The following is a 9,277-nucleotide window of genomic DNA, read 5'->3' on the forward strand; positions in this document are numbered from 1 at the left end:
GTTGTGCATTCACATTCCATTTACTTCAGAATCAGGTCTAAGCTTCTTTGGTTCTCTTACTAACGGAATATTTGAGGTTTCTTTCACGAGATACTTTTTTTTTCAATTTTGTCTTCACGTTGGGCTTAGTTTACTTCACAGTCTTTTTTTTTGATCAAAAAAGACTATGAAATAAACTAAGCCCAACGTGAAGACAAAATTGAAAAAAAAAAAAGTATCTCGTGAAAGAAACCTCAAATATTCCGTTAGTAAGAGAACCAAAGAAGCTTAGACCTGATTCTGAAGTAAATGGAACGTGAATGCACAACACTGAACTATGTGAGCCCCGTCTGTTTAGCTATTTACAGTCTAAAGGCTTTTTATTGTTTAGCTATTAGACCCATATGAGCCCCGTCTGTTTGGTACTTGGTAGTACCATTTCTTCATTGTAAATGATGAAAGTACAAAATAAGATAAAAAATTGAAAAAAATCATGTAATGCAGAGAAGACATAAAATATGTAATGCAGATAAGTTTGATAAAAAATATTATGATCGCTGTATGATGGAAAATTTGGGCCGAATCCATCTTGATGTAGCTACCCATTGGGGTTTTCAGTTAATGAAAGAGGCCGACAAAAAAAAATGTAATGCAATTATTGGTTTATTTCAACTCATTTTGAGATGACATTGCAGCATGGTGTTTAAAATGCTTGTGTTATTTATATTGTCTAACTTATGTTAGATTGTCATTTTACTAATAATTGGTTATAGTTTGAGATTTACATGTTTAGTTTTAGCATCCATATTGATTTGTCTTTATTCCTATGGTTATGAATGGAAGGGCATGACACAATGCAGTTCTCTTGCACGTGCAGTTCTCCCGCAATACATTCATCATTCACGTTTTTCTGTTTGCAAAAGCAATTTTAGCGGGAAATTTGCATGCAATTCGATATTTTTGTCTTTTTGTGGAAAAAGCAATAGATCTGCATGCAGATCTCATTCGCTAACATTTGGTGGTGTTGATATGCTTTTTTTTTTCTTTTTGATAATAAATAATTTTGTTACAAACACTTAACTTTAAAATATGTTTATCTGATTTTATAAATAATGTACAATGATTACCTCAAACTATATAGTTTACACTAATATTGTTTGTGTTGTTTTAAAATTATAAGCATGACGTTCAATCGCCGACAAAACATAACATTTTCAACGGAAGAAGATATAAATCTTCATATATAAATATCAACAAGGGTAAGTAGTTAATATTTTTTTTTATGTTTTAAAATAATTAATATATAGGTAAATGATTGAAATTTTGTAAATCTATTGAGAGAAGACAATTTTAAATGAAATCTTAACCGAGAACGTGTATTTATTGAGTTGTACGATCAAATAATTTTCATGACTAATTACCGTTTCAAATATCTTACACCCACTGGTAGAGAGTTTTCCGGTGGTAAATTTAACCAAAAGTTCAATATTAGTGTAACCTACTGGTTCTCTCAAGAAAATCTTGATCACCTAAAAATAAAATAGAAGAAGTATAAATATCTTATAAAATATTTACAGGTATTTCGGTCATCTAAGATATTTGTTTAGATATCTAGGTGTAATTTTTATTGTTTCAACATATGTTCTATAGTTTTGAACTGATTTTGACATTCATAAGTTATAATAAATTATTTGATCGGTTTGATATGTTTCTCTCTTGCATGATCTATTTGATTTACACTTGTCCTACTTGATCTGTATGATCTGCTTAATCTGTCCCGTTTGAACTGTTTTTACCATTCGACCTATATATCGCAAATGAATATAGAAGGAAAAGAGAACAAGGGATCATGTCAAAATAAGTCCACATCAGAAGTCACTTCACACACGCAAAAGCATGCCAATGTCTTGTCAAATCATTTTACATCTAGACAAAATCTTACATCCGTATATATACACTGATATAAAACACATATATGACCGGTCTTAAAATTTTAGTGGCTGTAATAATAAATTTTAATTTTACAAATTTAAAGATTTATGTCTATGTAATTTTCATCAAAAAAATTGAAGGCTATAGGACAATGCTTCACTAGTCCATGACAAATACCAGTATTCTAAATTCTAAATACACAATGTTATAGTCAGTTCATTTTATAGCACGAAGTATGTTTTTTATGGGACCGACAAAATAATCCGATAAAACATATTAAAAATTATATTTAAGTATTAGATAACCTTCGTTAGTTGGGCGGGAAAACAAAATTATTTGGGACGCGTTTAGAGAATAAATTGATTATTAACTACTTCACTCATATTCAGATTGAAAATATGAAGTATAAATCATGGTACTAAAAAAATTGCATGTGTGGGTACTTATCTAATACGTCTTGCAATGATAATCTTTTTTAGTCGTGCAATGATAATCAAATATACTTTTATTGTTTTAGATATAAATCATTACTCAAAAGAGTCGACTTCATATTTTCTTGAAGTAGTTTCAGTTGAAATAATTGAAATCATTAGAGTAACAGTTTGGTGGGTAGCAGTTCTCTGGATAAATTTAAGTTTTGTTCGGTGAATTGGTGATAAAACAATACGGCTATACATATATAAGTTCTATCAATTTCTAAAACAACCGTTTGGTGATAGAATTAAATGATAGATCTTCTCTTCATAAATGAGGTATTGACATAGAAGAGAGATCCATGGGGTTTCAAAAATCTAAGTGTAGACTGTAGACACATACTAATGTATTGAGAGTAATATCTAGATATATAGTAAATTGAAGAATGCATGTTCGCAATATTGTTTTTGCATGCAATTGATTAGAATGCTGAGGAGCTTTGGTCGAGAAGTAGGTCCGATGGCTTGCAGATAGGGTAATAACAGCCTTAAGAAAGAAGAAAATTATTATATATGACCACCACACTAGAAATTGTTGATCCATGTTTGAACTTTTTAACAGTTAGAAATAAATCTTCTTTAAACAAAAAGTAGCTGAGATTTACTGTTTCACCACCTGTCCTCCTGTTATTATTCCGTCTTTCATGAAATTACATTTATTTTAGAGGTATTCAGGTGAATATATATAGATAAGAATTTAATTATGTAAGTATGCAATGATGTGACTTAATTAAATATATGAAAATCATGATGGTGAATTTTTACGAATTTTTACCTTCTAAGACATATTATGTCATTAGAATTGCATATTTAGACACTTGTTGCTGGAGGCACACAATTTCTATGTGCAATGTCCTAGAAGCCCTCAACCTTATCTAACAATAACTAGAAAGACACTGACTAACAACTCTAACTAAATCCAAAAGTCTTTTTATTAAATCATTCAAAAATCTATTTATTTTAGAATTTTGAAATTCAAGTTCAGATTCACTTTTATTGAACTCTATTTTCTTTTTATTTATTTTCATAACGCATACCCAAATCCAATAATCACGATTCACTCTCTTTCATCAAATCAAAGAAACCATTAATTCTTAATCCTCTTGGCTTGTCTCCTTCTTCTCAACTTTTTCTTATTCCTTTGTCTATCTCCATTTTTTTTGTCTGTTTTTTATCCTCTTATTACGAATCATGACAGAATCCACAGATAAAAAAGAGAAAGAAAAGACGCCTCAACATGGATTTCAAGCTCAACATCGCGTCGGTGAGCTCGGTGGCTCAGTGAAGCCATGGTGGTTCGAGCTCGTCGAAATCCTCCGCCACCACAAGATCTGCTGCTCAAGTTGACTCCTCGCCTTGCTCAACTCATTTCCGCGAAGTCTCGTTCATTATCTAGGTGAAGCTGCAGTGGTTTGAGCTTGGTATCGCCATGGATGAAACCTCGATAAGATCTGCAATAAGAATGATGAATTTACATATTTGGTCCTTCTATTTATGTAAGTATTTGTTTTCACCCTCAATTTTTAAATGTGCAGATTTGTATTCTAATTAGTATCAAATTTTTCAAGTATACACCACAGCCATGTTTTATGCAATTATGTTCTTCATGATTACAATGTCCATATAAACATATCATAATCCATGTCCACACCTACTAGCTCACAAATAATCGATAATGGACATCATTTAACATGATCTCTTTCAGAAACTTTGACGTGGATACAACTTGTGTATCATACAAATATGTCTAGGTATTTTCGTTTACACATTTATATCCATGTTCACATATCTTACGTTCACACTTTTATCATCCATATCCATACATTTTTATAAGTTATATATAATATATATATATATATATATAATTAGATAAAACAATAAAAATATATATCATTAAATAAAAAATAGAAAACAAAACATAGAATTTTGTAAAAAAAAATATTGTGTCCACATCCATAAAACATATGTCCAATAAATTATAATTTAGAAATTTAGTTAGACATTAAGATAATATATATATATATATATGGATATCAAAAAAAAAAAAAAACATGTTTTTATATGGTTATTATATATTTATTTACGAATCAGAAACTGAAATAGTGTATAAGTTAAATCAACACAAAAAATATAATTAGCATTGGTCCCCACCAAAAGAAACTCATTTGAAAGTTGAAACTCACAAACCCTTCATTTTTTCAATAAGGACATAATCGTTCAAACGATATGTAGCTCCCACCAAAATGTATGCCTCCAGCAACATGTGTCAAAAAAGCGAATAATGTGTCCCAAAATGAAACACACTCAAGTTTTACCTTAATAGCCCTAATGTAGTGGTCGACGAAATCAGGATGGCGCGTGAAGAGGTGGTTGGTTTACTGCATAGTTTTTTTTTGGTCTCTGGACGAAGGAGGACATGTTTGGTGTCAGTAAAATCAAATGTGATGCTAACTATGCTATCATATATACTAGGATAAGACATGCGCCTTGCGCAGAATGAGTTTATTTGTATATATTATCGATAGTTTTTTTTATATATGTGATCATTTTATTTATATATATAAAATATTTTTTGTTGTTATTATATAATTTCTTTCCGATGGATCGGATCAATTTTTATTAAAAATAATTGAACAAAACTATAATTAATACATCATGGGTTGATCGGATTGGACATTAGACAAATTATGACATAAAAACTTTATTTTTTCCATCGAACACATTCTTGGAAAAAGTGAACAATATTGTTTTCACAGTTGAATTATTTTGACTTTTATCTTCCATATGGTTTTGAAAGCTTTCAAATCAACCATCGAATTGATACATGTCATTTTAATGTTTTTAGTCGTATACTTAAGGAAAACTTACATTATTATAATTTAAAGTCGTTTTAAAAAATTCAAAATATAATATCTAAGAAAAAATCTAACATATAAGAAAAATCTAACATATAAGGTGTCCTCATTTTTGTATTTTAAAGTCGTTTTTAAAAAAAAATAACATATAAGGTTTTCTCATTTTTGTAATTTAAAGTCATTTTAAAAAATTCAAAATATAACATATAAGAAAAAATCTAATTTTTTATTATATGGTTAATGTGATTGTTTATTTTTTTAATAATATAAAATTAAATAAAAAGAAGAAGGATGCAAAAATTGTTATCAAATCTTTATTATTCATAATCATTAATTGACATATATATGTAAATCATATTAGGTAATTTCGTAGCTTTTATTTAGGGAAAGAATACACACTTCTTATATTTTAGGTTAATATAATGTTCTCTAGTGGACATTATACAAATTATGACATAAAAACCTTATTTTTTTCCTCGAACACAATTTTGAAAAAGTGAATAGTATTGTTTTCACAGTTGAATTATTTTGACTTTTAACTTACATATGGTTTTGAAAGCTTTCAAATCAACCATCGGACTGATACATGTCATTTTAATGTTTTTAGTCGTATACTTAAGGAAAACTTACATTTTTGTAAATTAAAGTTGTTTAAAAAAAATTCAAAATATAACATATAAGAAAAAATCTAACATATAAGGTGTCCTCATTTTTGTATTTTAAAGTCGTTTTAAAAAAAAAAACATATAAGGTTTCCTCATTTTTGTAATTTAAAGTCATTTTAAAAAATTCAAAATATAACATATAAGAAAAAATCTAATTTTTTATTATATAGTTAATGTTATCAAATCTTTATTATTCATAATCATTAATTGTCATATATATGCAAATCATATTAGGTAATTTTGTAGCTTTTATTTAAGGAAAGAATACACACTTCTTATATTTTAGGTTAATATAATGTTCTCTAGTGGACATTAAACAAATTATGACATAAAAATCTTATTTTTTCCAGCGAACACATTCTTGAAAAAAGTGAACAGTATTGCTTTCACAGTTGAATTATTTTGACTTTTATCTTTCATATGGTTTTGAAAGCTTTCAAATCAACCATCGAATTGATACATGTCATTTTAATATTTTTAGTCGTATACTTAAGGAAAACTTACATTTTTGTAATTTAAAGTCATTTTAAAAAAATTCAAAATATAGCATATAAGAAAATTCTAACATATAAGAAAAATATAACATATAAGGTGTCCTCATTTTTGTATTTTAAAGTCTTTTAAAAAATATATATAACATATAAAGGTTTCCTTATTTTGTAATTTAAAGTCATTTTAAAAAATTCAAAATATAACATATAAGAAAAAATCTAATTTTTTTATTATATTGTTAATGTGATTGTTTAAGTTTTTTTAATAATATAAATTTAACAAAAATGAAGAAGGATGCAAAAATTGTTATCAAATCTTTATTATTCATAATCATTAATTCCCGTATATATGTAATTCATATTAGGTAATTCCGTAGCCTTTATTTAAGGAAAGAATACACACTTCATATATTTTAGGTTAATATAATGTTCTCTAGTGTTATATAATTATGGAATAATGTGACACCATTAGATGAAACTATACTTTATATTAGATGCTCTAGAATTCTTTGAAATAGAATTTAGAAGGCATTTAGAGTGCCGCCTAGGATTTGGGATTTTTTTTTAATTAATACAAAATTAAGATTCTAATTTTTCAAATGCTTCTCAATTAATATATAGGGGATATCAATCATTAAATGAACATGTATCTTGCAGATTTAATACTAATCAATAGACTCTAATCATTAAATTTTAAACCAAAAATTAAATCCTAACCCCAAATATTAAAATTTAAAGTTGATCCTAACTTCACTCTCACTCTCTAAATACTAAATCGTGAACTCTAATCACTAAATCCTAAACCATAAATTAAACCCTAAATTTAAAAATAAACCCTAAACTCAAATATCAAAATTTAATGTTGATCCTAATTTCATTCTACCTTCTAAATACTGAATCCTAAATCCTAATCACTAAACCCTAAATCCAAATATAAATCTTAAATCTAAATAAAATAAATATCATATTACACATTTGTGAAATTATGAAATATCTATGACTTAGCCAATTTTTATTGATTTTCATTTTAATAATGAACGCACAAGTACAACTTGAAGTAAACGAGCGCATACACCATTAAAATAATAGTCAAAATAAATTGTCAAGTCTTATTTTGTTTATGAAAAAATAAAAACTAATTAAATTAATTGCCTAAGCAAGGAAAAAAAAATTACATTGATAACACAGTTAGCAAACCCCTGAACATTGTTAGCAAAATCGTAAGCCCTAAGCTGCAAACCCTAAACCCTAAAGGGTGAACCTTAAATCCTAAACTCTAATCTATGAATTCTCAGGGGTGATTCATAGGGTTTAAGATATAAAGTTTAAGATTTACGGTTTAACAAACGGTATTTAACAACATTTTTTTCTTTTTTTGACAATTAATATTATTTTTTCATAAATAGAATATAACTTAAATTTTTTTATTAATTATTGTTTTAATAATGAGTGGACATGTTCATACATTTATTCTAAGAAGTGAACAATTTTAAAAAAAATTTATTAATAGTATGTGGGATCTGATAAAAATGAAAGTGAATTTAAAGAAAAAAAATCAGGATAAGGAGAAATGGAGAGAAAGATGCATGGAGAGGGAGAGACAAGTGGGATAGAGAGATGTGATGTACATGACAGCTACGTAGAATAGTATTTTTGTAGTATAGAAAAGTCATATTTGGACAATCTATCTTATAAGGTTACTTTTGGGATATAAGGAAAATGAAACAGTACGAAATCGATCACCTAAATAATCTTATCGTGTATATCAAATGCAATTACTCTTTATTTTATATATCCATTTCAATAGTTAATTAACAAACACTTCTTCTGTTTTTACTTAGCAGCAAAACTGGAAATTCCAGCTATTCTTGTCGCTTTCTTTTTACCCATACATTTTCCGTAATATGAGTATATAATATAATGTAATGTTCTATAAACCTGGTTAAACGTCTGCATAGAGTATAAATCAATCATATATTAAATCATTTATCAAAATTTGATTTAAGCAATTCAAATCAGTTTAAACCATTTTGAATCGGTTCAAATCGGTATAAAACGATATAAATTAATCTAAATTAGCTTAAATCAATTTAAATAAGAAAATAATGTTATTGAAAGTAACAAGTTTGTCTGAGTTTTTTTGTACATCTAATATATTATAATTTATCAAAATAATATTATAATTAAACCTAAAACAATATATGACATAAATATAATATATAGTAAACAAATAATAATTTATTAACGCATACATCCCGTCTAGATCCGAATAATTTTCCTAGCCGGTAGTTCTATACAAAGCGTATAATTATTGATTAGCAAAATTTTGAACATTGATATAATATATTGGATATGAAGACTACACAAATATTTTTAAAATTTATGCATCTTATACATAGGTGAAAATGGTAGACCACCTTTGCCAATGAACTGAAGATAAGACTTGAAATATATCGCACACAAATTCACAGACACACCGTAATACGACTAATTTGTAATTTGATATACATTATTAGAGATAATTAGTAGAGCAAAATGTGTATCTTACGAACGAGTACTGTTACGAAACGTCTGATTATGAAGTGAATTTCATGAAGTTTATCGAACCTAAATGGAAGAATATTATATACATTCTATCGTGATAAGGATTATATGATTAAAATTTAGATAAGTTATATTCTTAATTAAGATATAGGTCTAAACTATACTCTCTCCGTTTAATTTTATTTGTCGTTCTAGGTTTATATACACAGATTAATAAAACATATAATTTTGTATATTTTCAAAATAAAAACATTATTATCTATACACCTAACCATATTTCAACCAATAAAAAAATAAACAGGAAAAATCTTGTTAAAAATTTTGCATTGAAATTCTAA

The sequence above is a fragment of the Brassica napus genome, chromosome C6 (assembly GCF_020379485.1).
Source record: "Brassica napus cultivar Da-Ae chromosome C6, Da-Ae, whole genome shotgun sequence".
Lineage (NCBI taxonomy): Eukaryota > Viridiplantae > Streptophyta > Magnoliopsida > Brassicales > Brassicaceae > Brassica > Brassica napus.